This window comes from Sinocyclocheilus anshuiensis, unplaced genomic scaffold (assembly GCF_001515605.1).
Source record: "Sinocyclocheilus anshuiensis isolate Anshui unplaced genomic scaffold, SAMN03320099.WGS_v1.1 scaffold1096, whole genome shotgun sequence".
Taxonomy (NCBI): domain Eukaryota; kingdom Metazoa; phylum Chordata; class Actinopteri; order Cypriniformes; family Cyprinidae; genus Sinocyclocheilus; species Sinocyclocheilus anshuiensis.
In genome coordinates, this window is record NW_015548251.1 from 498,353 (window position 1) to 525,485 (window position 27,133).

The following is a 27,133-nucleotide window of genomic DNA, read 5'->3' on the forward strand; positions in this document are numbered from 1 at the left end:
GATTCGAAAACAGTAAACCTCAACTGTTTAACTCTAGGGGAGTTGGAAAATGAGTCTATTTTCAAAAATAGTTGAGTGTTCCTTTAAACAACAAGTTTTGTTACCTTTGTCATTTTCTGATGAGTGTTGATTGTTTCCAACATTTTAATCATTCACTCTCAAGTGTTAAATATGTAGCCTGACAATTTGACATAGCCCAAAGAAAAATGAAAATTATTTTTTTATTATAATAATTATTATTAATCATAAAGCATATTTATATATTTTTTAATTGTATATATTCTATTTATTTTTTTATTTTATTTTATTGATATTTTAAATAATGCTTTATATTTATAATAGTTTGAATAATTCACAACACTTCATAATACATTTTCATTGTTGTAGAAATTAATTATCATTACTTCAAACATATTATTTTTATTATATTTTAGTTTTATTAAACTAAAATATGTTATATAATATTTTTATGTTTACAGTTTTAATTCATAATTTTTCATTTTTATTGGTGTGGTAAAATCATTTATTGCATCAAACATAAAAAATTATGTTGGGGCAACTGTAGGAAATGTTTTGACAAGTTTATAATTTTCTCACACTTGCCGAAAAAAAATATAAAAGTTTTTCACATACTTTTTTCTGCAAATGTATTTGTTATCTAACTTGTACAGTATTTGTAGCTTAAGTGTGGAAATACTTTCTGGGGCCACTGTTTGGCATTTATGATTTATACTGCATACTGATGGGAAGGTAGCATCTTAATCATGACTCTGTGTATGTGTGTATGTCTGTTAGCGAAAGAGAGAGTCCGAACTGTGAAGACAATGATTAGATCTTGTGGAAAAACAGTGCTTTTGTGGTAAAACAGGATATAAATGTACTTGTAGTTTTCAGGTACATGACAGTATACTAAAGCAAAATGTCAGTACTGTGTATGCAAAAGTGGCCTACAGCTATCACACAGACTCTACTGGCCTCCTGACATTGAGTTCTCTGCATATTGGTGTGTAGGACACGTACCGCAGGAGACAGATGCAGCGCACCGTCACGCGCCAGATGTCCTTTGACCTGACCAAGCTGCTGGTCACTGAAGACTGGTCCAGTGACATCAGCCCTCAGACGATGAGGAGACTGCTCAACATAGTGTCAGTCACAGGTCAGTGTGACCTAATTATAATTATACTTCCATACGTTCATTATTGATTGTGGCGTGTTAAAGACATAAGCAGTGAGTTTACAAATATATAAAAGTAATGAAGTGTCTTTTGATAGGTCGCCTACTTAGAGCCAATCAGATCATTTTTAATTGGGACCAACTAGCGTCCTGGATCAACCTGACGGAGGAGTGGCCGTATCGCACATCCTGGATCATTCTCTTCCTGGAGGAAACTGATGGAGTCTCAGACCAGGTCACACTGAAGACCATCTATGAGAGGTCAGTTTACACATCCTCTGTACCTCACATCAAACTTTAAGTATAATAACATATCAATATTATAATTGGGAATTTGAATGAAAATGTTTTTATTTAGTTCTTTATTTACATACTTAGTTTTTACATTATTTTACATTATAGATTTTTTATTTTTTTTATTTATTTCCTTAATTATATTATGTATTAATTTAGTTAGTTCTCTAATTATTTAATTCTTTATTTAGTTATTTTGGTTATTTATTTTTATTTACTTGGTTTGATTGATTTTAGTTAGCTATTTGTCCATTCATTCAATTCTTTATTTATTTTTTATCTATAATTTTTATTTATTTAGTCTATTATTTATTTATTTATTCTATTCTTTATTTATTCTATTATTTATTTATTTATTTATTCTATTATTTATTTATTTATTCATTCTATTATTTGGTTATTTCTTTTATTATTTGGTTATTTCTTTTATGTATTTCTTTACTTTAAGTTCTTTTAGTTATTCATCTATGATTTTTGCTCATTGTCTTGTTTAGTTTATTATTTAGTCCCTAATTTCTATTAATGTAATTATTTGTAATTTTACTATTATTAATTTTATTATTATTTATTAATATTATTTATATATTTTAGTTCTCTATTTGTCTATTATTTAATTTATTTATTTAACTCTCTTTCTTTAATTAATTCCATGATTTATTTATTTTAGTTATTTAATTCCAAAATTATTATCAATCATTAACATTATTGTTTTAGTCCTTGGGACCTTTTCTGTTGATGCATATCGCACAAAAATTCATTTTCCTTATATACAATTAAATAGGTTTGTTCTAGTTGGTTGTGCTTTCAGTGTAATAATGCCTGCGACCTGCAGGTGGCAGTAGGAAATCTCTGTTCCTTCTATTTCGTTTTTGGTCCGCAGCACAATTCCTATAAATCAGGTTGTCTCATTGGGTATGAGGTACCATGAAGTATTTCAAGCTTTGATCTTTCCTTTCATCTACTTACAGCAGGATTTTCATATATGAACAGCAAAACAAAAAGAATGCTGCTCAGTCGCTGCCTGACTAACAGACTGTCACTCTTTAATAATTGTCTTATTTACTTGTTGTCGTCAAACATGCAACACACCATCACAGTTACATCTGCTGCATCCTCTCTAGAGGGTTTGACGAGTGTGTGTGTGTGTGTAGCTGCTTTAAGGGGAGATGTTGAGGCCGTTAGGTTTGCTGATGCTCAGTGTTTGGCCTTTAAAGGTTGCTCTGTCACACTGCACTAACATGCTGTGGCTCCAGGGGCTGTAGAAGTGTCAGAGCATCTCAGTGTCAGAATCTGCTCTCTCTCCCCATCGCTCTTTCTTTCCCAGCCCCCATGATGCCCTGTAGCACTACGTCTCACCCAATTTTCTCCTCTTTCATACCCTGAATTACCCTTCATTTCCTCATGTCCACACCAGCACTGCATTTCGGCGCAGGTGGGGGCAGTGGATCGTTCACTGTGGATGTTAAAATAGAGGCCTGTCGTGTTGTTCTGTTATCTGTCACAGATGTTGCTTAGATAAGAATCTGTCAAATCTACTGGTGCTTTTTTTCTTCCTTCTGTTGCACTCTCGAGGTCACGTGGCCACGCATTTGCTCGCTTTTTATAGAAATGAGGGTGAGTCACAGCGGCCAGCATAGACACAGACCTGCGTGTGTCCACTCGCTGTCCATGTTATCAGCCATTTCTAATTTGGGTTAACATTGATTATAGCCACAAAGCTATATGTTGGTTCATTGCCAATGGGTTTTAGGCCTGTTGATCTCATGACTAAAGCGATCTGGATGGGCGTTTGGTCAGTATGTGGCAGAGGAGTGAGTAAGTTTCATAGGTCAGCTGTCATTCTGAATCGCGGGCACAGTCAATCGCTTGTGTTCTCGCTTTTGTGATAGTGTGTGAAGACCAATGGACTGATATAATTTGCTCAGGAAATGGACATACTGTGTGTGTGTGTGTGTGTGTGTGTGTGTGTGTGTGTGTGTGTGTATGAGAGTGTGTGTGTGTTGCCCGGTTTAGCTTGGTTTTCTACATCCTTCTGCCTTTCTCTCAACACACACACACATTCCTAGAAGAGAGAAGTGGCGAAATCCCCTCTTTGTAACGTTGCTCCATGGTAGGTCATGATGAGGCTGTGCTCGCACAGTGCCTTTGTGTGTTTTCTGGTGTGTGTCTTGTTTGTTTGTGACACATTTCATTCATACCGTTTGCACAACATAACCCTTAAAACCCACACCATAATGCAAGACACACCAAAAACTCTTAGTGTGTCCTTGTAACTAAGAATTGGTCAGGATAGTTGACTAGTAAGCTATTTGATTATTGCGTTTGACTAGTTATCTATATTTTTCCTTCCTTCTTTGAGAATGTTTAGTGCACTAATGAGTTTGTTAGCACAGGAAACCCCTCTCAGAGAAGTTGCATCTGTAAATTCTGTTAATTTCCTTTAAAGCGCTGCTAAAAATATTAAAGGGGTCATGAACTGCATTTTCTTTTGAATTTTATAAAGTTCTCTGAGGTCTACTTATAATGTTAGTAAGATTTTTACATAAAAAACAACAATTTATTAGTAATAGGCTATTTTCGATCCTGTTTTTGACCCTCTCTTTAAAACTTTCATTGGTTTTGATTGGTGTGCCGCATTCTCAGAAGTAGATGCCAACTGCTATGATTGGGTAACAGTTTTGGATCTTAAAATAATAGATGGATGCAGCTGTGATTTTCTCTGAAAAAAAGCATCAGTGGCACATGGTAAAAACGTGTTATTCACACTTGTGTGGACCCAATATATTTGGCAGTGGCACTGATCTTTTATTTTCAGTCTCTCTGAAAAGCCTACATTGAACTGTGTCTTGTTTAAAAAGGAATCTGCAAAATTAAGCAAACAAATGAACAGTGTCTGTACACTGGACACGAGCGGAGTGGTGCGACTAAAGATAATACAACCCATCATAATCAGTGATTCTGTCTACACTGGATGTGGCGCAACACGACTAACCCCACGATAGTAATCTGATGGCCCATTCGATTTCTGACGTACTCCAAGAAATGCATTTGCGATGCAATGCAACAACGGTCGCGTCCGGTGTAGACACCGCTTTAAGATCACAAGTAACCCTTGATCACCTTCTGTAGAGGCGGTCTTTTGTGGCACGATTACATCATACTGAGACAAAATCCAGTATGAAATGGCTCATTTTGGCAGCTTGGTTTCAATAAAAGCTGTTTTTGGACTAACAAGCAAGTTTTGAGTTCTGAAACTTACAGGATGTTTTTATAGTACAATGACCTCTTAGATGTCAAGAGATCAAGGGAAATTTCATTTCTCAATTCATGACCCCTTTAAAGTATAAAATTGTTGATAGCTTTGTCACGTCTCGCTCTTTATGCAGCATCTCACATGACTCTCACATGATAACACTTTTTAAAAATAAGTTACACTTTCTGAAGTTTGTCCGGAGACATGTGTATGAATATGAATATGAGAATATGTCCTGTGTGAATGCCCCCTAACAAACTGTGCCTGGTGGACATGACCCTAAACTTGAACAAAAAATATGCAGGACTAACAGGTTAAATTAACAATTTAGTAGTAGTTTTGTGCACTTTATATGTATTGCACCTTGTATAGGTTTAAAGTAAGTCAAAGATATCAGACAAAAAAAAATAAATGTTAAGAGTGCATGTATAAAAAAACAAATACAAAAACAATAAAACTGTCAAATTGTGTAATATTATATATGCATTTGCATTTGAAAGCATGACTTCTTTACATCTTCCAGTGAAACAAAATGTCATATTTGGGGGAATTTTTGTGATAGGAACTCATAGTCATAGTAATTAATTTATAGTAATTTTAGTAATCTTAGTCTTAGTAATGTATTTTATTTGAGACTATGGTTGTCACAATATTAACTTTTCAGTAGTCAATGCCAATATCATTCAAATTTCATGACTCTTGATAATACCTGTTTCAAAAATGTAAATGTGCTTTTGAGCTGTAGTATGGCACTCGGTAGTATGGAAACAACTCTCCAGTTGCTCAGTGATCCGGCCCTTTAATCTGCACCAGAATGTGAATAATCTGTTAATAGCATCAGTTTGTTTTATGATTAACATTTAGACAGGCTACAGTAATCCAACCGAGCAGGCAAAACACAAAGATTTCTGTGTCCTTAAGGTACACTGGCTTATAACCACCAGGTCTATAAACCACATAGGCCACCTGTGTTTGTACCTCTGTATTTTGAGTACCAATTACTCTTACTCTTAGTCCACTCACCAAAAAGCCCAACATACCTAGACAAATTCAAAGGAAAATGTTCAACCAACTACCTTTCTGTCTGAAATTGACTCTGTTGACTGGCGTCATTCTCAGTTTTACTAATTAGCTAATTAGGAACTAATTAGGAACTAATTAGCATAACTAATTTTAATATTAGAAACAGTAGTAATATTACCTATAAAATAATAAATATATTACCTTCTAATGGTATTAGTTAGTTGCCACATATATTAGCCTATGTATTTTTAAGCTATGATTCTCCCACGATTCTGAAAACAAAACAGCCAACCAAACGAAATATGTAATTTACTTGAGTTTCTGACAAAATGTTTTATTAATGTTATAGTAAATGAGTCTATTTAAAAATATTTATTAATTTCAACGAATTAGCCTAATTATGTAAAAAAATCATTTTAAATAAATGAAGACTTGTTTCGTTTTGAATCTCTCTTGAATGAATGATTCAGACATCAAATACATTTAACACTCACTGTTCGCCACCTACTGGAATAATGTAACGTATACAATCATTATTTGCAGTGTATCATTAGGCTACTTTCAAAGACCCATTTTGATCGCGGCTCCCGCAACATCAGAGTCTACATCCGGACTTTAAACTTTTATCAATACTTTCGTTATTATTTAATGTTTGCAACACAGAAATGTAGCCTACTGTGTAAGTAGACTGTTTGTGAAGCTGTTTCAAACAAAGCTTTACATGATGAGCGCTGCTCTCTCTCGATCAGCGGCTGTGCAAAAGCAGGTTTAAATATTCCGATGTGATTGTGATTTCAAAGGTTTAATAGACATAGCAGAATCACCGTCATTTAGGAATAAGATCGCGTATGTTTGAATCAAGATCGCGATCTTTTAATGATTAAACGTGCATACATAGGCTATAAGGCTCATATGTATTTTTCTAGCCCATGTCATATTTGTACCAGATCTCAAAAGTAACCGGGCCCAGGCCCGGGCGGCCCCCCCGCTTCCACGACCCATGTTTATGGACATTATTTCGGGCCGAGAATGTCTTCGTTATAGTGAGACACATATAGGCCGTTTTACTATAAAAAGCAAACAGGCGGAAGTCCAAATGGAAAGCGAGTGGGTGAGAGAGACATTGTGGTGGTGGCTGATGGCCATGATCTGTAGTGGACTTTTTGAGCAGAGTCAGATCCACCGGGAGTTTATTTATGGCACTTTGCACCAGTTTTGTGCTTGTTATGAGGTGTGGCCCGCCGAGCCGGTTCTGTTCTGACATCTGGTGTCCGGCTTGTGCCAGGATGGTATGACAGAACCTGAGTGGGCCGGGTACCATGCCCAGCCCGCCCTCCCCTTATCAGCTGGCTCTGGCCCTGTAACATATGTCCCCTCCTCCCTACTCAGAGAGCGGCCCTTGTTAATTAACCCACCAGGAGAGTTGGCGTGGCGCTCTCCAAAATGACCAATCGCTGGAGGGATTCAATGTAAACGCGCATGAAGGAGGACACGCCCCTTCACCTTTTCGTCCACACCTCCTGCACCTCTCGGCGTCTTCTTGGCATGCCAACTCGTTGTGACATTCACCGGTGAAAGAAAAAGAACATGGAAGCCCTTCCGCTTTCCGAAAGGCTCATCCCTCTCACAATGCTTCCTGTCACAATGCTCGGCTTATTCATTGAGGGAACAATTGGCTCTCAGTGCTGGGCTTCAAATCCAGGATTTAAAGTGATTTTTAGTGAAACTTTCTAACTAATGACACTCGAAAAGAAATGCATGCGAGGCTATTGGAGCTAATTAGACAGACTCTTCTCCCAAGTACTGAAACATTAAGATGACATACTGTTCATTCAGGATTACTTTAATTGGTACAATTATTGTAATTTTTGTCGCAATTACGTTGTGAGATAAAAGTGCCTTCTGAAGCACATTTATGTGATTTCCTTTGTGCAAAAAGCCTAACAAGCCTTTAAATAATTCTTCTGAAAAGTACACGGCTTCCTTTATTCTACTCTTTTGAACCCCTTTGCCTTTGAGTTGGGACTTCTCACTTTTCTGTGAATTTGTATTTTTGTCACGTACCAGTCTTGTCTCTAGCATCTCGATGTGTTTTCTCCTCCGCCTTTGGAGGGAAGCTATTGTCTGTGAACCTGATCCTTCAAGAACTCTTTGGTGGAAGACGTAAACTTAGTAATTTAAAAAGTGCAGCCATTATTTGCCCAGAGGCCCTATAAATGATTAGGCTGTTGAAAGCCCATCTATTCCCTAAAGGAGAGAAGCCCAATCTAAGATAGGGAGTGCATTTATTGGGTGCACAAAGTGACCTCCAGATGGATGAGATGAGTTTGAAACTGGGGAAGAGGTTGTGGGCTGCACAGTGGGATTTAAAGTCGCTCTTTGGATCGTTCCTGCGTTGTGCCGTGAGGTCCATTTTCATGGCCGTTGTTCTGAATAAAAGAAAGGCCATCATGCTGGCTCACATGTGTCAAGGCTAATTATTTATCCATTAATCACTAAGTTTCCAGGGAACTGAAGTTGTCACCCGGAACCCTAAGGTGTTGTGTCAGCAAATCTGAGGAGAGAAACTTAGTGTGAAACTAAAAGGATGTACTCAATAACATGTCACTGTTGTGGCTAAGACTGAAATTCATGTGTGATGCAACTCTAAGGTAGAGGCGTTATAAAGGGTTTTGCAGAACGATGACGGCCTACTTAAAGACTAAAGACCGCAAGATCTTGATCAGTTGAGACTGATATTTACGTTAAGCAAGAGTAGTATGCTTTAAATGGTTCCTTACTGCTTTTTGTGATATGAACTTTTTAAAGCAGCTAAAAGATGAACCGGCTTGTTTGTCCGATTAAATCTGTCCTGGTTGAGTAAATCCTGGAGTAAAGTCCTCTTTCTTTTTCTTTAGTTAACTCAAGTACAGGTAACTTCGGACCTCCTTGCCACATACATTATTGTTGTTTCAACCTTTGTCAGTTAATTTCACTTTTTTTTTTTCGTTGTCGTCTTCTTGCGGCCCAGCTGTTGAGCGTTGTGGAAGAGGTTGGAGTGTGTACACCTAGTGGACCCTCCAGTTACCACAGCCAATTCCAGGAACATGTGCAGAGGACATGCACAGAAAAGTCAAAAAGTATATGTTTGGAAAGATGTTTTTATTACCCTTTGATCAGATTATGATTAATCATAAGGATCTGTTCTAGATGTCCCTTGGTATGTATAAAAATAGAAAGCCATCACTTTGATCGAGTTACTGTGTCTAATCAATCTATTTTGGGCAATGTTCCTCTCAAAGCTTTACCTGCCAGTAACCAACATCATTAGACGTAGATCTATAAATATCTATTGTTTTCCAGAATAATTGTGTTCCACTGCTTCTCAGGGGTAGCGCTCAGCTTTCATCAATGGGGAAAAAAATCCCATGGAAGTTCATTAGAGTTTTTTTTATGCTTCTGGGCAAGATGCTTTTGCTTACAGATGGGTTTACTCATTTCTCAAAGTTTGTCTGTCAGTTTGGAGGTTTCTCTGGGTTCTTGCACTTCTTAGTTCATCTCAGGCTTATGTATTTGTGATTTACAACTCACTGCAAGAGATAAGAGATAAAAATTGACAAAGATGTTGAACTAATTGGGATGTGAATACAACTTCTTGGAGTGAAAATCTACTCAGTTCACCACTCCCAAGACGCCATAATATAGAAGCAAACTCCACGTCTCAGGCCACCATTCCCACCTCTTTTAGCACTTCACGGTCGCCACCGCCCACCTATCATACAAAACACTATGACTAGTGATGACGACTTTTGTTCTTTTCATGGTGGGCACGTTGATTCTCATTATGGAGCTCAGAAAAGAAATGTGTGTTGGCATTACGCATCTTTGGGCCCATTGAGCCTCATTGAGCGTCCTCAAACTGTCCACACAAGGGTGGCTGTAAGCAAAGTCAAGTGCCACATTCAGCACCCGGCCAAAGGGGAAAATAGTGGGAGAATTATACTCTTTCCCATCAGCTGCTGTGTGTGGGAGTCTTTGAAAAAGAAGAAGAGGAGGAAGAAAAAAAGAGCTAAGCCAGCTTTGGGATCGATTAGCATTTGGATAAACCCGATGAGAGACCTCTCAAGTGGCCAACATTTAAGGCAGCCACACCGCCAGCCGAACGACGCAACACGGCCCCGATCAATAGCAGTATTGTTTGAGACGCCTTTGGTATTCTTGATGTGCTTTTATCTTTGTGTGCACTCTTTAAAACGGCAAGTATCTTAAACAGAGCTTAATTTCCCTCACTCCCAGTGCTTCCATTAAAGATGAATGATAGCACTTTTTTCCTTTGCAATTTTCTATCGTAGCAAAAGCAAGAATGTCAAAAGTAATTGCTAAACAAATCACTTGATGTCAAAGCCAACTTCTTCTCCCACCAGCTTCAAAAGCTCTCTTTTTCTGGTGGAAGAATTACATCAGCCTCAATTGATTATAAATAGTATTCTTAGCATGCTGTAACAGAAGATGTGTACAGCTGGGGAAAGATTAGCTTTCTCTTGGCCACGGCCTGATGTTTGTGTCTGTATATGAATTGTGCGTGATGACTAATTTGACTGTCGTTTAAACGAAAGTTTTGTATCTGACTAGTCGACTAGTCTAAAAGTAAGAAACCCCCAAAAGATGGTAAGAAAAAAAAACCCTCTGTGCGTGCGTGTAGCATATATAATAGCCTATATTTGAAATACTTCATCTATGAATCACACTGTCAAATCCCTCAATGAATTCCGCTTGCCGCACACTTGCCTCGCGTTATCATCATTTCATTTTAGGCGGTCGTTAAAAAAAAAAAAAGAGTATATACACTCACCGTCGGCCAAAACATAGCTTATTTATTCAAATCAGCTGGGGAAATGCAGAACAATGGAAAATCAATCAATAGCCTGACAGAATTCTTAATCTTCATATAACGTTAGCCAACATATTAAAACACAAGTCAAAAACAATAGGAAGGTTTATCAAGAAATAGCATTAAAACGGCTTTTAAAAACGTACTTCGTTGATATCAGAAGGGAGGCTAGCCTCCCTTGCGAGGGTTCTTTTCTCGACACTCCTCAGCGCTGAAAATGAACACTCGATGGTGATTGGCTAATTTTTTTACCAGCGGAGGCACGAGAGCTCAGCGCTCGCTTGGCCTCCCCCTCCCCTTCTCTATCACCTAGCGGTTGCAATTACATCAGCAGGTTCGGCACATTCGCGATAGAAAAGCGGCGCTTTCACGTTATATTCCAACTGAAATTGACACAAGAATAATCCAAGAGCAGACGAGGGTCTCCGATCAGCAAACGACATCCAGAGGGCTAGACAGAGAGAGATAATCCAGGTACACAGTAATAGTCCAGGCAGGGGCAAACACAGTCCAAACGACAAGACGAGAGAGAGATCCAAGGCGGGCTATACACTTCAGGGCAGGTAGAGATCACACAAGATGAGAAAACAGGCTAAGATCAAAACACGGGAAACAGACTATGAACAAGACTAAACTAAACTCTAACTCAGGAAACACGGAATGGCTTGGTAAAGCCCCAGATAACAAACGGCCATAGAATCAACGTAGAACCGACGTTTCTCGTGGCGTCGAAACGACGTTGATCTCCGACGTCGATCCAGCATCGTTTTGCTCATCGGGGTAACGTTGATCCAACGTCAGGCACGCCATTCTAAACTAACGGAAAATCGAAGCAATTGGTTCCCTTACCTAACGCTGCATCGACGTTGATTTTCAGTTGGTTGAAACGACGTCACCGAATCAACATAAAATCGATCTAATTGGTTTGCTTACCTAACGTTGAAACGATGTTGATTTCAGCTGGGTAAAATTACGTTACTATTAACATTTTTTAAAAATCTCACATACTTAATACTAGATAAATTAGCCTGTATATGTAATAATTTATTAAACACACATCACATTCAGTCATAATTTCTTTATTATTTATACAATACAGTTTATACACACAGTTACAAATACATGTTTAGATCACAAACCTATATAAGTCTAGCAAAGAAAATGCATTTACACTCAAATACACACAAAGAGGTATAAAGTATATTATAGGCTAATATAAATAGTGTCAAGTAACAAATTAAAAGCTATATTCACTTAAGAATAAAAATATCATGGTATTACCAAATGTGTTTGACTTTTATTTTCAGTGGGGCACAAATGCAGATGCAAGGCAGAACATTAAGAGACTGACAGCCTCAATCACTGTTCGCTATCATTGCTTTTCTAAAAAATATATATATAAAAAAAAATAATGGTGACTGAGACTGTCACTCTCTGCTTTTGTGTTCCACAAAATAAAGACATATGGGTGAGAAGATGATTTATAAAGAAGACAAGGTACATAGCAGATCAATCAGTTTTCATTTGTAATTTCTTTGTAATATCAGGGATGTGAACTAATCAGGTCAGGTTTGAAAAGGGTGATGTAACCCACAATTAAATATCAGTCATACACTGATGTCCTCAACTGTCATCCCAGAAAACCTGCAATAAAAACAGTAGTTCAAAATCCATCATACATTACCAATATAACAGGGCTGCCCAATCCTGTTCCTGGAGATCTACCTACCTGCAGAATTCAGATCTGACCCTGATCCAATAAAACCGTCTGTAATTGTCGTCTGCCCGTCTGCTTTCATTGATGTGGTGTGAAGTAGATTTGTTCACAAGTTCCTCCCTGAAAGTACATCAATGACACAATAAAACTGTATTTTCGTAGAGGATCATTTAATAAAGTCACTATATTACAGGCGAGTGCTTATGAGAAAGGCATGCAACAGCTTTTTAGGTTCATTTACAGTCATTTACATTTGTATCATAAATAAATACTGAGTCCCAAAAGTGCTCTTCAGTAAACATGGTAAAAAGATGTCCAAACTGATTCATATTTTAATAGTAGTAGAATATCAAAATTACAAAAATGCTATCATGAGCTGTTTGAGTGTAAACAAATAGAATAGAGAGGGACAGAACACAGCTAAACCCTCCATCTAAATCTTCAAGTCAAAGGGGTACTAGTTATATTTAGTTGTATTTAAAAGTTTGGTATCGAAAACAAGTTCCATTTTAGAACCGGTTCCAAGTTTCCAAAAACTGGGTATTCGATAAGACGCGTACATTTAAATTCTGCTTAACGATTCCTGCGTTTGCATTTTAATGTGATTTAAAACGATTTAAGTGCAGGAACGGAAAGAACTTGCGCCCCGTTTACGTGCAGCGCACACGAAGCGCAAATGTGAGCACAGAGAACAGAGTCTTGGTGCGGTATCCTGGTGCATTTCCACTGCAGAAAAAGTTGTTCTGGGCCGGAACTGATTCTTTCATATGTATCGACCAGTATGCAGACAACAATGTCCTTATATCATCATAAACACAGCCTTTTTTGTCTTAAGTGAACATAAACAGAACGTAAACAAAGAAAACGCATGTGTAACAGTAATTTTTAGATCTGCGTGCTTTCTGTGTTAAAGAGACAGCAGCCTAATAAACGCACTGCCTGTCATTAATGTTAAGCAAACAAAAAATCCTTCACTGATCTTGACCAAATATCTTTAATAACTTTTAATTAATTAATCTATATTTTACAGGGTTTCTGCAGGATGTTTAAGCTCAAATGTAAGACCTTTTTAAGACCTGCACAAATAAAATTAAACGCAGAATTTACATAAATAAACATAAAGATTTCGTAAATAAATAATTTAAATCTAATTAAATTATCAAATCATCAATTTAAGTTTTAAGTTTTTTTGTAGTTCTATGACCCATTCATAGGTGAAAAATGCCACCCCTGCACGTGATAGACAAAACAGCACTTTTATAGTCATAATAAGTATAAAAATATAAAAAGTTTAAGTTTTATAGTTTAAGATTTGGTGCTTTTTTTTTACGAACACAACCCCCTTAGCCAATTACAAAGCCTTCTTGCAGACGACCAAATAGTGACCGTTGATTCAACATCGAAATTTGATTGACGACCGATACTGACCTTTACAACCAAAAATCGACGTTGAATCAACGTCTGCTTGCTATCTGGGAAATTATCAACGTGGTCTGGTGAAAGACGGGACCTGAGGCGATTAACAATAAAATTACGGCACTTGAAAAAACGCGCTCGGCAGGAACTGAAGTCGCGGGCACGCAGAGATAACGAAAAGCAAGCCGACAGAGTTTAAGAAAGCGCCTGGACATCCCGCACCACCACCGAAGTGGGTCTTCGTTAGAGGAACAGACGGCGCGGACGGGATCGCAGGTTGTAGTGAATGACGTGATTGACATTTGGTTTCCTTCTAATTCAAAATAATCCCACACCTTGCTCGTTTTACGCATGGTCATTTTTGAACTTGCCGTAACTGACACGAAGAAAACGCATGTGAGGTCTGAGGTAAAAATGTAGTTTCCGCCCAGATAAACTTTTAAAAATAATGTATTGTTTTTCAAACGTTTTATTTTAACTTGTTATTTAAAATGTTTTAAATGCAATGTTAAAATTATGGTAATTTGAATGATAAAATCATGTTTTTCTTTTTCTTTTCTTTTTTCTGTCGTGTAATCGACTATTGTTTTCAATGTCGACTAGTAGGAGCTGTACCGTTTAGTCGGCTAGACCCGCACATCCCTAGTTGAATACAAATACTAGAAATAGTGGGTTTGGGGTGGAATTAGCTTGCTTCACTGCCTACTGTGTCTCATAAAATTACCTGTAACTGCTTATATCACATCCATATCCACATTGTCGCTGTCTAATTAAAAACACACATCTTCACTTTTGCCAATTTAGAATTTTTACCGCAGACAATACGCTGAAGGCCTGCTGTTTGAATTGTGCATCATAATGACCAATAAAATGGTGTTTAATCAAGTTAACTGTTTAACAATTATCTTCACTGGCCATGAGAAAACCACGCATCGCTCAGTCTTATGTTTTTAAGAGCATCTTCACAAAACTGTTAGTAGAACCTAATTCTGGCAATAGATGCATCTGACTAAAGTCTGACTGAGACTTTATATTCACTGAAGTATCTCTTTCTCACACACTACTCTTCAAATGTTTTTTTTTTTTTTTGAAAGAATTCCTATATGCTCACCAAGGCTACATTTATTTGATAAAAAAAAAGTAAAAACTGTAGCATTGTGAAATGGTATTGTAATTAAAATAACCTTTCTATTTTATATAATAATAGAATTTTAAGCAGCCATTACTTCAGTATTCAGTGTCATATTATACTTTGGAAATGCTGATTTGGTGCTCAAGAAAAATTTCTTATCAGTGTTGAAAACAGTTGTGTGAATAGAAGGTTCAAAAGAACAGCATTTGTATGAGATAGAAGCCTTTTGTAACATTATAAATGTCTCTTTTGATCAAGTTATTGTGTCCTTGCCGAAATGAAGTCTTTTAATTTATCTTTAAAAATACTTATATGAAAGATAGCGTATATTAAAATGCCTTAGTAAGAGTATATTGGTATATTGGAAATTTTTTTGTCTTTTTTTTATTCATTCTATTTATTCTTTCAACTCATTTATTAAATTATAAAAAGTTGGTTGATATTATATTTTGAAATGAAATTACTTGAATTGATCTCATCCTCCTCTGTTCTTCACATAATTTTAAAGGGGTCATGAACTGCCTTTTTTATTTTATTATTATTATTTACAGTATTATTTTGTACTGTTCTCTGAGGTCCACTTTTAACATTATTTTTACATAAAAAAACATCATAATTTAGTAGTAATAGCTGTTACGGGGCTGACAAGACTTGAGACGTGCGGATCCATGTGCAAGCTATTTATTAGCAGAAGACAGAGACGTGGTCATAGAACAGGCATGGGTCAGATAATGGCAGACAGGTATATGGCGGGCAAGACACACGAAGAAACCTAAGGCTACACTGTAAAAAATGATATGATGAAAAAGCCATGACAGCTTATGTTTTTAAGTTACTTTAACTCATAAAAATAATTTAAGCAATTTCAACTTTTTTTTTATAAGTTATACTAGATTCAACTTTATTTTTTAAGTCAGTTTAATGTTACTGAAATTCAAAGAGCCCAATTTAGTTCAGTGAACTTAACATTTTATGTTGTAGCTTTTTGGCACTAACCGGTCAAATCTCTGAACATGGATTCATGCGCAGGAGTCAAATTTGTACATGAATTTAATATCAGAGTCCTTTCCAAGAAAATTGAAGGCAGCCACAAAACTTACGTTTTTAAGTTGAAGGGTGAAATTTTTTTACAGTGTAGCGGAGGTCAACGATCGGCAAACAGAATCAAAGGGGCAAGACTCGAGGGATAAGTCCAGGTACAAGGCAAGGTCCAGGCAGGGGCAACCAGTATCAAAAATAGTGCAAGACGAGAGGAGGAATCCGAGAGACACAGGCGAAGATCAAGATACGAGAACACAGACAAGGCAAGACTAAGGTGAGGCTATGACAAACTAAACAGGCTCCGTAGTGTAGCTATCGCTAGGGGAGAGATATACGCTAAACAATACTCGGCAGTGGGAAGGGATCAGAGTGAGTGTTAAATAGGGGATGTGTGATTGATTACAGCTGTGTGCAATCAGTGCTGTGTGCAATCAACTGTGTGTGTCATTAGTGCAATGGATGATGGGATATGTAGTCCGGGGTGATATGCAACGGTGTGTAGTGTGAGAGTCAATGAAATGGAAAGGGTGACCTCTGATGGCTAGCAGACGGAAGTTCATGGACCGGATACGTGACAATAGGCTGTTTTGTGTCCTGTTTTGACCCCCCTCATCAGAACGCTCTGTTTGAATAGGCGTGGCAGATTGTAGACTTGGAAACGCCCACTGGTATGATTGGCTAACAGTTGTGTATGTTTGACAGCCTACATCCTTCATAGATGGATGCTGCTGTGATTTAGGTTAAAAACGAATAAATACTCAGTACATATCAAACTATCTGTAATAACAGACAAATCAATAGTGACCACATAATAAAAAACAGCTACTCAACACTTGTGTGGTGCGACGTTACTGTCGGATCCAATATATTCGGCACAGCATTGTCTTTTAGTTTCAATCTTTCTGAAAATCCTGGGTCAAATTATGCCTTGTTTGTAAACGAATCCGCAGTAAAATGAAGTGAACAAAGGACCAAGTTCTTACTGACACGGTCTGGAACTTCATTAAAAATAAAGTTTACAAAGTAAAGTTGTCATACAAAGACTGCTTTTCCACAACTTGGCACTGAACAGCGTCTTGTTGTCTTCAGAGCCAACTTTATCATTTGGTTTCTGTGTAGACCTGCGTTTGCCTCTCTAGTTATTTACTCAACATGCACGGATCAGTGGGCGGGGCTAAACAGGCAGTGATGTAGAAGCAGGCGTTGATGATCGTCTTCAGAGGCAGGGTTTAGCCACACTATTACATCATACGTCGTTTTGGCAGATTGGCTTCAATATAAGCTGTTTGTAGACTAATGGGAAAGTTTTGAGTTCTGAAACTTACAAGATGTTTTTTATAGTACAGTGACCACTTACATGTCAAAAGATCAAGGGAATTTTGATTTCTCAGTTCATGACCCCTTTAATAAAACAGCAAAATGGCCAGAAAAAACCCCAGTCTGACTAACACAAAAGGCTGAAATGAAGACACAGGGACCTGGCACATTGATTTGTGTTGTGTAGGGATATGGCCTGGTCTGGCTAAGAGTGAAAATTCCCCTGTAGGCCTGCAGATGTGTCTCTTCCTCCTTGTCTGGTTAGTCTTGTTTTAGCTAGTCATTGGAATGACATCTTCATTCTGATGTGTTTATGTACGCCTTGGATGTTTTAGTCTGGGTGTTGTGTTTGGACGAGGCCTGTGTCGGGGTGTTTGCGCTGTCGCACTACACGCCAGATTAAATACAGCAGTTTTCTCATCAACTGCTCCCTGCACGCTATTGAATGTATGTGTGTTTATTTTTGTATTCCATAAACAAGTCAATGACAAACATCTCTATTTAGAATTACATGATTACAAACCCTTCGTTATGGATGTCCAATTTAAAGTTACTACTAAAACTGTGGTGCAATTTGTGCTGTCATTACAGCTTTGAAAATAGCCATATATTGGGTTTCATAAAGACAAGCTTAACATTTTCACTCTTGATATGTTACACTGATTTCATGTTCTGCTCTTTTTTTAAAGAAAGATTTCAAATTGTTCAGAAGTATTATATAAAATGTTCTTTGAATCAAGGTGCTAAACTTAAAATAACTATTCCAATTAAATACACAAATCTTATATCAACGCATCAGTAATAATTAAAAATATTATGGTATTTATTATTATTGTTTGTAGTAGTAGTAGTAGTATTTTTTATTATTTAATGTTATTAATAATAATGAAACTATTAATGTTAAAAAATAATAAATTAAACATAAATGATTGTTCTTGTTATTTAATCTTAATTTGTTTCATTTGTTAGTAATAATAATAATGTATATTTGATTTAATATTTATTATAAAGTTAAATAGAAATAAATTTTAGTAATAACAATTTTATTATTATTAAATGTTAATAATAATAATAATAATAATAAATTGCATAATATATATTATTATTACCATTATTATTACTTAATGTTAATGTTAATAATAATAATAATAATAATGAATTAAATTAATTTGTCTTTGTCTTCTTCTGAAGTCTGTAAAATTCAAACCTCTGTTCCAAATAAATTTCTAAACACACTGTGGTTTATCACTTATCGTGTCAGTCAGGCAGTCTCATCTTGTCTTAGCAATATGGACCAGACTCAAAGGCAAGTCAAAAGTCTGGCTGTGTGAGACTATGCTTGCCTTAGCAAAAACTGTTAATTCATAGATCATTAATCGAATATGTGTAAGAGGCACATACTTGGCTACAAAGAATTGGATCCTTCTTAAATGTTTTTCCTTCTCTAAAGCAGGTTCCTTTAAAGCATAGGCTGTGGAAAGTGTGTGTGTGTCTTGTGACAGAGGAAGTTGGTTCTCTAGAGAGGCTCTTGTCACTGGCTCCTGTTTGTCTGTGAGCATGCTCACACACACATACAAATACACAAGCCCAGCTGGATTTTGGAAGAGACACAATCTGCCCAATTCTGCTTAATCCAGTGCGTGGGAAATGAACCAAACCTCTCTCACCAGCACACGTTTCTCTTGTTCAGCCCTTCTTAAAGTGATATTTCTACATGTGTGTGTGTGTGTGTATGTGGAACGGACTAGCAAGCATGTGTTTGCGCTCAAGTTTGATCTTTATGTTGGTCACGTCCTTGAGCTCCACCCTAAAGTGCGAGACCTCTACCTAATGTCCATCATGCGGAAGGTCAGCTGACTGTTAGCACAGCATCCTACTCTGACCCACTGACACACAGGCCTGCTGTAGCACAGTGTGGGCCTTTGTCCAGTGACTTCAACATCTGCTCTCACACCCAGCCGGTCAAAACAGACAGTAAAAATGCTGTGTAATACAATAAAATCTTATTGTGAAATCTTGATAAAACTGAAAAAATTATTTTGTAAGATTATTGGAGTGTTTTACAAGAAAATACCATTTCAGTCTTTGTACTTAAAAATTCCACATTAAATTCAGTTTGTTACTTGTTGTTGTTTTCATTCAGAAATTGCTTGTAAATGTAAGAAAAAATAATTATAAAGGAAACCCTACACCAGTTTTTATTTCAGCCAAAACAATCAAAATAACATAACTGTCTCCATCAGCAAAACTATATACTTGGTATATTAGATCTCCTGAATTTCACCCCCAATAAGATCACTTATGAATGATTTCACTTGTAGGCGGAGCCTTGTGTCATGTGTCACTATTTTCATACTGTATGTAGAAATATCAAGGTCATAATTATTTTTATGATTTTTCTTGTGAAATTTGATGGATTTGTCATATATAATGTATTAGTTTTTCTATTTTATTTTTATTTGTGCTTTGTCTATTATTATTTTTATTTAGTTTGTTTTGACTATCATTCTAAGTTGGTTAATTTGAGATTTTCTTGTTTCATTTTGTCTTATGTATGCATATATGTATTTATTTATATAATTTGATGTATTGTTAATCAATTTGTGGCCATTTGCATCTTATTTCAGTTCATTTTGGTGTCATAAAAATGTATTTTTAAATTGTATTTAGTTTTCTATTTTGTTGTGTTGTTACTGTTAACTACAAAAACTAAACATTGTTTTCAGTAATTGAAATAAGAATAAAATAAAATCCAAATTGTACATGAAAAACTAATGACTAACTGAAATAAAAAAAAGTTTGTTTGCATGCTAAAATGACTAAAGCTACAATAAAAATGAATTAAAGCTGTATTGAAATATTGTAAATAATATATATAAAAAAACAAACTAAAAAGACAAAGGCTCATTTGCACAAAAAAAACTTTAAGTAAAATTAAAACTGAATATAAAAATAAAAGCTAATTCAAAATATTAATAAATACTATACTAGTGTATAAATAATACTTAAGTAGTACTGGATTTAACAATGATAACACTGATATGTGATTTATTCCACAACTTCCACAAATAATCTCAGCTGGATCATCCATGTTTGATGTTTATTATACATGAGGAGTGGAGTTTTGGTCCAGTGAGCTCTTGGTTTGAGCTGGAAATGCAGAAATAGAAACCAAACAACCAACACAATATAGAGTGGCTTTGTTGTATCTGGTTAGGATGCAGTGTAAATAGTTGTGCCATATCAGGTCAGAGGTCATTTGATGAACTGAGTGTTTCAGACGCTCCTTCCAGGTGTGTATTGTCTCCCATTAAGATATCAGTGTTTGTTTACACTGCCTCACCACCTCAGTTTAGCAACAGGTCATCTGAGTGCCATTGTGTCATCTCTCTCCTGCCCAGTTTAAACAGCTCAAATCAGATTACTTAAACCGGTGGTATGGGACGGGGCCAAGCACTGAGCTCACCGGCTCGATCAGTATTAGTATCAGTAAAAAGGACTTATTATGCCCTCATACCGACCAATAAGAAGAGAGCAGAGAGACAGAGGCGTGGGTTGGGGGCAGATAAGAAGATAGAGGAAGAAGTATGGGTTCTGCAAAATGTCTGTGTTCAGCAGAAACAGATCTTCAGATTTAGTTGATATGAATTTCCACGCTCAATAAGATAAATTGCAATGGGAAGGCATTTATCTGAAAGCGCCTGACATCGTGCTGCAGAAATCACTGCGGTAACCACATATACGCTCAAAGAGTTGGGCTAAGAGTGTGCGCTTGTGACTAGTAAGCCAGTTTAGAGTAGATTTTCATGTTATTGATGATAATTAATACTAAATACTAATTTAATAGACACTAAAGCAATCTGACCATAAATCAATCTATCAATCAGTCAGTCTGCATCAATGTCAGAAATGTCCTTTTTTTATGAACCCCCAATGTTTATACTCTGGAACTGATTTTCAGGGGCATTTTGCCTTTATGAGGGAGTTGTATATAATTTGATTGACAATATATTATTTATTTATTTAGTTAGGTAGTGTTCATTTAACCCTCTTTTGCTGCTCGTGTGGCCATCAAAAATGATAAATGTACTAAATTATATTTATGAAAATAGTTATGGTCCATTTACATATTATCTGTTAACCACTTTTTGAGCACCCGAAAATTAAATTTCCAACAATTTCCATGCTTTGGAGTAGTGTTAATTTCGTTAACGAAGACTATGACTAAAAATTTTCGTTGACAAGCTTACTTCCCATGACGAAGACGAGACGACAATAAGGTCAATAAACGATAACTAAGACTACTGTATATCAACATGCAATTTCGTTGACGAAATAAGACGAGACTAAAATGTATTCAAAAAGATAAAAACTTGACCAAAAACCTCTTTTTATTTTCGTCAAAAAAGGAGACAAAATGTTATTGCAGACTGCTCTACACGCCTCTACTACGCGTGCTTTCATGAGTGCGGTTGCCAGATATCAAGAATTCTAATCCCCGAATCAGAGCTTCGCTGTTAAATTCATACATTTTCTGCCTGGGGTGTTTTGCTTATTTTAAGCAATCTGGAAATCTGCAAATTTAAGAAATCTTTAAGATCTCACTGTATTGTTTGCGATTGTGGTCGCTGAATAAATACACTTACTCAATCGCTGTTGTTTGAATAGAGAAATAGACTATTGCAATTATGGAATTAGTGGAATTACTAGGAATTTCGCTGCTATAATATTTTTCGTTTGTTTTAGCTGTTTTCATAATGTAGACAGAGTAATCATTACGATTATAATTTTTAGAATTTTTTTTTTTATCAGTTTAACCATTATACAGAATGACGAAATGTGACTAATATTTCATTGACTAAAAAACCTGACTAAAATGCTCATACATTTCATTGAATAAACAAAAACACGACAAGTTTGTCTAAATATGATATGATATGAACTAAAATGTACATTTGAGTAAGACTAAGACTAAATTAAAAATGGCTGCCAAAATGAATACTGCTGTACAGTTAAGTAATAATAATCTTATTGCTAAAATGTCAAGTTTTCATTGACTAAAACTAGAATAAAATACTTCAGGTTTTCTTTGACTAAAACTAGACTAAAATGTTGAGACTTTTAGTCGACTAAAACTTGACTAAAACTAAATAGGATAAGGTTGACTAAATATGATAAAAACGAACAAGGAAATTTTAGCCCCGGGACTAAGACTAAGACTAAAATGAAAATAGCTGACAAAATTAACACTACTTTGGAGCACAGACTTAAGTGTGGTCTCTTTTTAAAGACGACACTTGGCAGATTATTGCTGACAAGAAAAAAAGGACGAAAAATGCCCAAAAATTGTATAGTAGAAATATTTTCCAAAATATGTTTACTCTGAAACGGTGTGAAATAAAAGCCATAAGTCTAAACAAGTTGTATTCCATATTTGAGGTTGATATATCAAAAAATGAGCTTTCAGTAAGATTTTGTTTGGGCGCAATACCAAACATTTCCTTTAGATGAAATTTGCTTCCCATTTATTTCCAATGCGGTCCAAATTTTGACCGCGAACAATACAAGTGTGACTGTTTTTTTTCAGGACCATTTAACCTTTTTTTTTTTTTGGTGTTTTCACATAGCAAATGCCAAAACCTTGAGTTAAATAAAACTGCGAGTTCTGTACTGTATTTTAATAGTCACTCTCTCATTGCAGGATTTCTAAAAACATCCCCACCACTAAAGATGTGGAGCCTCTGTTGGAGATTGATGGTGGTATTCGTAGTTTTGAGGTGTTCCTTTCATCACACACCCCTGTTCTCACCGCTCGTGATGTGGAGATGTTCCTACCTTGTACTGTCAACCTGGATCCCAAACTAAGGGAGATCATTGCAGGTACAAACCCCACAAACATGTTTGTCTAGCTATAAATAAGAAGGACATTGTTTTTATATAAAGCTAGAATTCATGCAAACTTACCCAACTACATAAACACTAACTAGAACTTTTTCCAGTAACAAGCAAGGTGGCAATCAACACTAATTGACAAAATTATATATTTACTGGAATTTATAACTTGATGTTTTTTATAGTGTGTATATATTAATTAATTTCATATACAGAAGACTCATTTTTATATTTTGAGGATGTCTCCTGGCTTTTCTTAACTGTTTGTATCCCTAAATATTGATAAGTAAATGCACACACAATGCTATATTGCTGTGGATTTCTCTAAATCATTGCAAATATGAGAGATGATATTATCTCATCACATGATAATGTTCAGCTGCGCCGTGCTTTGAGACAGCAGACGTTGCTTGGTGCAATGTGAAAATGGACTGTGCAATAAAGATTTCTTTGTGAACGCATGGAGATGAGTAAGGTCTCCATTGTGTTCACCTCAGGAAATGAAACATCACTGAAGCTCGATGAGCTGCTCGTTTTCTGGGTCACCCAGCCAGTCTTATTTGGTCCGCCTGGGTGACTCATTAATATTATTTCCAACCAAACAAATTCTGACGTATGTTTCAGCCCCTGAGACTTTGACGCTAAAGCAAACGTGGATTTCATTGGGAGCCACGTTTATTTCTTCCAGGTGCGTTTGCGATTTCTGTTGGGAAACATCAGTGTTTTTCTAAGGGAATCAAACCACAAAGGCCTTTCTTTTCTCACATGTAACTTACTATAAATGCTTCATTTGGCTGAAGTCGACTGTGAGTGGGAGGATTTGAATGTCTTTAAAGTGCTGGCCAAGATTTGGATCTAACTTTCTCCTACTCTCTCTCTCTCTCTCTCTCTCTCTCTCTCTGTCTTTTTCCCTCCTCCCTTCAGATGTACGAGATGCACGAGAGCAGATGCACCTTGGGGGAGTCAGCTATCCCACACTGCCCCTACAAGATGCTTCGGTACGGCCGCACTCTACATTTGGGCAGTACTCTTTGGCCTGTTCTCCCACAGGCTCTTTCCCCCCTGCTGGAGTGCTGCCGGCCGCTCAACCCCACAGCAGCTACTTTAGTGGGCTTACTGGACCCCAACACCCCTTCTACAACCGGGTGAGACATCAGTCAGAGACATTGCTTACTGTGTTCAAGCAAAATGCACCTGTGTCTATGGAGTTACTGAAACATACCTATGATAAGTATATAGTAAAATAGGTGCAGGAGCAAAAATCCTATGTTTAAAAAAACATAATTCCCAAATAAATCATGATACTGAGTAATTTTATATTATTGTTATTGTTGTTGTTGTGGTATTATTATTATTATTATTATTAATAACAGTAATATTTCATAAAATATTGTTTTAACATTAATAATAATAATTAATAATAATCTTACTACTGTTTTTAATAATATTTGTTTTAATTATATTTTATATTTTATCATATTCAGCTTAATAATAATAATGATGATAATGATAGTAATATAATAATAATAACAATAACAACAACAACAACAATAATAATAATAATAATAATATTTAATAAAATGTTAATAATATTATTAATGTAGTATTAATAAATTATTATTATTAGTAGTAGTAGTAAGTAGCAGAAATAAAATTAATAATAATAATTTTACTACTGCTATTAATAATATTTGTTTTAATCATTATATTTTATATTTTATCATATTCAGCTTAATAATAATAATAATAATAATAATCATCATCATCATTTAATGATCAGTATTTACTACTAATAACTAAAGGATGATTATGATTATTATGATTATACGTAATATTTTGTAAAATATAATAATTATAAATAATATAATAAATAATAAAATTATTATTATTATTATTAGTAGTAGTAGTATTAAGATTAATAATAACAATAATAATAATAATAATAATAATAATTGTACCACTGCCACTAATAATAATGATAATAATAGTTTGTGAAATATTCAATATATGTAGCCCAGCCCTAATAAATCATCAGTCTGTTTATAGGCTGTTATGTATGTTTGACCTTTCATTGAATGCCTGATGTGGCGCTGACCCTCACCTGACCCTCATTCATCAGATTCCTGAGTATTTGTCTGTTCTCTCCACCTCTATAGCCTTACTTCCCTCATCATGTGTATCACCTGCCCTGACATTACCCTGGCAACCCCCATCACGCCCCCTCACGCCCTGCTACTAAACTCCATAAGGACCCCAGTCTGGGACTAGTAAGTACATAACTAAACGCATCAATGTCACTGCAGCCAGACGCACATTTTAGTGCCTAGTCTATATGGCCACAATAATGTCTTTATGCGTCATGATATTAAATGTGGCTTGTATGCTATAACTTTGCACGCTAAAATCGCAGTGCAGTTTTGTGGTTCTGTAGCATCTTCTCTGAAAAATGTATATAAATGTTTTTAGTTTTCAACAACCTTTTTTCTTTCCTCCTCACATAGTTTTAGTCTTAAAGGTACGGTAGCCCTTTGATTCTGTGTATGTACATGTGAACCTTTATGACTGGCTAACATTTTTGCATGGCAAATGAGTAATAATCTCTGCCACTTTACATTCTAGCTCATATTTTAATATCTTATGGTTATGACATTATAACCATGTGATTTCTGGCTGGTTAGAATCTGTCTACATTTCTAAAAGAGCCTGAAAACTCTTGTTTTCAATAACATTTCCCATTAAAGACCTGATGGAGTTTCTAGAATTCAGAAGTTACAGGAAAACCCCCATAATTCCTGCCAGACCTCTCCCCTGTCCATACTAAATGTGTGTGTTCTATAACTGTCTTTTATCCTCTGGTTCCTCCTCTTTCATCCATACTGTCTCCCTCCATCAGGATGTAATCAGAGAGGACTCCAGCGAGGGTCTTCCCTCTCCTACATCCCCCTCTATGGCAACTTTAGCAGTGCGTATGTCTGTGTTTATATCTGTGCATAAAAGATGCAGTAGAGCCTTTTATTGCCTGCAGACACACACATATACACTTATGATGCTAGTGGCATGTTACACTTATATTGCTGTCCAGTCTCTGCCTGCGCTGCTTAGACCCTAAAGCTTCATCTTGACTTTTTAATGCGTATTTGACTTTGAAACAGAATTAAGTATATTGAATGTATCAGCAAAATCAGTTAGTAAACAAATCAGGTGGTGCACCTCATTGAAGCAGTAGGATTGGTGATGCTCATTACAAAATGATGATTTGAATGTTATCGCTGGTAACTAGGGTTGCAAAAAGGTGTAAAATTTCCAGTAAATTTAGGAAATATTCCAGAAATTTTGGAAACTTTCCAGGATTTTTTGGAATATTCCAGGGATTTTTGAAAAGTTTCCGGAAATTCATTGGAAATTTTTCAGCCCTTTGCAACCCTACTGGTAAGTTAACTAATGTTATTTTGTCAGTTGAAAAAAACAACAACAACAACCCAGAGGTAGTACAACGTTTGATATGCTACAAGTGAATTCAAACATTCCACTACAAAACTGTAAAATGAATCTAAAAATGTAACTGAAAATCTTTTTAGTAGGCATTTTGACCTTACTATATGTATAAGGTTTTAAAGGGGTCATATGATGCTTTTTTAAAGATCATTATTTTGTGTATTTGGTGTAACAGAATATGTTGACATGCTTTAATGTTCAAAAAACACATTATTTTTCAAATACTGTACATTATTGTAGGTCCTCTATGCCCCGCCTCTCTCAAACGCTTCGTTTTCTACAAAGTCCCTCCTTCCGACAAGCGCAGTCTGCTCTGATTGGCCAGCTGACCAGTGCATTGTGATTGGCCGAACACCGCAAGCACTCGTCGGAAATGTAACGCCCCTTACCATAATCGTAAGCTTCATCTTTCAAAATAAATGTAAAGACAGTAAATAATGTCATTAGTTTTACCATCAGTTCAAGCCCGAAAGGGGAACAGACACAGTAATGATGCAGTACACAAGCCG

The 27,133-nt window shown here is 36.1% G+C and overlaps 1 pseudogene; it reads left to right on the top strand.

Annotated features, from left to right (window-relative positions):
- Positions 1 to 27,133, top strand: part of LOC107655306 (kinase D-interacting substrate of 220 kDa-like) — a 58,192-nt pseudogene that overhangs the window by 19,242 nt on the left and 11,817 nt on the right.